This window comes from Chinchilla lanigera, unplaced genomic scaffold, assembly GCF_000276665.1.
Source record: "Chinchilla lanigera isolate Chin_1 unplaced genomic scaffold, ChiLan1.0 scaffold00049, whole genome shotgun sequence".
Lineage (NCBI taxonomy): Eukaryota > Metazoa > Chordata > Mammalia > Rodentia > Chinchillidae > Chinchilla > Chinchilla lanigera.
This window is the reverse complement of record NW_004955450.1, coordinates 3,402,434-3,404,747: the sequence shown is the minus strand read 5'-3', so window position 1 is coordinate 3,404,747 and position 2,314 is coordinate 3,402,434. Positions and strand designations below refer to the sequence as shown.

The following is a 2,314-nucleotide window of genomic DNA, read 5'->3' as shown; positions in this document are numbered from 1 at the left end:
AAAAAAAAAAGAAGAAAGAAAGAAAAAGAACTTTTTCTATTCTAGTCCCTGTACCTGTCCTCACTCAAAACTAAAATTTCATCATGCTTTGTATAGCAATGGCTTTGGAGCCGGGCATGGTGGCGTACGCCTGTAATCCCAGCACTCGAGAGGCTGAGGCAGGAGGATCATTGCGAGTTCGAGACCAACCCAGGCTACAAAGTGAGTTTAACGCCAGCCTGAACTGCACAGCAAGACCCTGTCTCAGAAAAAGAAAAAAAAAAAAGAAGAAGAAATGGCTTTGGAGCCAGGTGTGGTGGCACACATCTATAATCCTAGTGTTTCAGAGGCTGAGGCAGGAAGATTGCTGAAAGTTTGGGCAATCTGGGCTACACTGTAAGTTCAAAACCAGCCTGGACAACATAGTGAGACCCTGCCTCACCAAACCAAAAAATAAAAGAAAAACAATGTGCAGGTGGGCTCTGGAATAATCATCATCCCCAATCTAACCATTCTTGGAGACCACCAAACCCATCCCCCCACTGGTAGACAGGGTTCCAGATTTACAGCAAGTCTGGGAAGGCCCTCTCTTGTTCTACTCCTGGGGTTGCCCTACCCAAACCCAGTCCTGTCCGACTACCATGTGTCACCCCACAGGAGACAGGAGGCAGCTGTCAGCCTGGGCACACTGTTACCAGCTGGTGGCCCTGGGGGGCAGGTGAATGGCAGGGCCTGTCTGGCCAGTGGGGCACCTGGCACTGGTGAAGGAGACCACAGACTGTCCTTGGATAAGATTGGTGAATGAAATCTGGCACGAAGGCACATGCAAGATACTCAGGATACTGAGGCAGAAGGATCGCATTCAGAGCCAGCCTGGGTCCCTTAGTGGGACCCTGTCTCAAAATAAAAGGGGATGGAGTTACAGCTCAAGGGTAGAGCACTTGCCTAGCATCCTCAAGGCCCTGGGTTCAATCCCCAGTACCAGAAAAAATACAAATAAAAAAGACTGGTCAGCGGTTGGTGGACCCCCGCCAAAAAGGGGTGAACAGTGCTTTATGAAGCGAAGACCATACCTGCCTGTCAGCACAGCGAACTTCCGGCAGGGAAAGGCAGGCACAGAGCTGGGTAGGAAGCATGGAAAAGTGGGCAGCAGGGCTGAAAGCAGCTTTAAATAGCCTCAGGGTGGGGACTAAGTGCCTGAGATGGGGATCCGTGTATTAAGTGCTAAGAAGTGCCTGTTCATTAAGTGTGGGGGGAGTGGTCAAGGGAAGACTGTAGGGTAGGCAGGACAGCCAAAGGGGTTTAACCCACAACACCCAGACATGCCCTTTTGTTCCTCCAGAGTGCTCTGGCACTGTGCTGTCCAGAAAAGCCAAGGGGGCCCAGGCAAAGTGTAAAGCCACAGGGAGTGCAGAGGAAGCCTGGGCTGCAGCTGCATGACTGAGGAGTGTGCCGGTGCCCACCGTGAGCCGGCGCTGGAGCTTCAGCCTAAGAGCTCCACTCCACCAGGAACTCTCCGCCAGGCAGCAGAGCTGGAGACCAGAGCACCATTTACTGTTGGAGAAGCGCTTAAGTCCTGCCCCCTCCCTCACCCCCACTAAGACTGATCCCGGCCAGATCAGAGCCCCCACATGCACAATGAGCCTATCCTGCCCAGTGACCTTGGGCGAGTCACATTCCTTCACTGCTGCTGCAGCAGTCCGGGCCACTATCTCCTGTGTGGGTTTTTTCCTCCTCTGCTAAGAATACCTGCCCCAGATAAGGCTTAGCCTCCCAAGAGCGCCTGGGGCGCCCTGCAAATCGCCAGAGGCATCAAAGGGACAGGCCGGCCAGACCGGACAAGTACCCTCTCCTCCGCTGCGAGTCTCCCGCCCCCACCAGAGAGGGTCTGCAGAGACACCAAATTTGGGGACAGAGCCCAGTCGCTTGGGGGCGGGGAGAGACATTTGTGTGCCAATGCAGCGGAGGGGAGCTTGGTCCCTAGCGGCAGAGAGCCTCAAACCCCTGTCTAGCCAGCTCTCTGTCCCACTGTACAAGGGCTCTAAACTGAAGCAGCCCTGGGGTCGACTCCGTCCCCCAGGTTCTCGTGCGCACCAAGGTCTAAAGGCTGCATCCCCGCCCCAGACCGGCCGCCTGGGGTCCCAACGGCCTTGCCCCACCCAATGGGCACTGCCCCCCTCACTAGCGCGATTACCGGTGACAACTGCCACGTGCGGGCGAGGGGGGAGCGGCCGGTCCCGGCACTGCGGAGACACACCAGGAGCCCCGGGCCCCCACCCGCTCTCGCCCAGGCTCGCCGCAGGGCGCCCACCCCCATGCGGGGCCCGCGCTCCGG

General features: G+C 56.5%; 1 protein-coding gene across 2 annotated transcripts in view; it reads right to left on the bottom strand.

Annotated features, from left to right (window-relative positions):
* The window catches only part of Sema7a (semaphorin 7A, GPI membrane anchor (John Milton Hagen blood group)), a gene marked incomplete in the record, with an annotated part of 22,816 nt that overhangs the window by 19,800 nt on the left and 702 nt on the right, over positions 1 to 2,314 (bottom strand).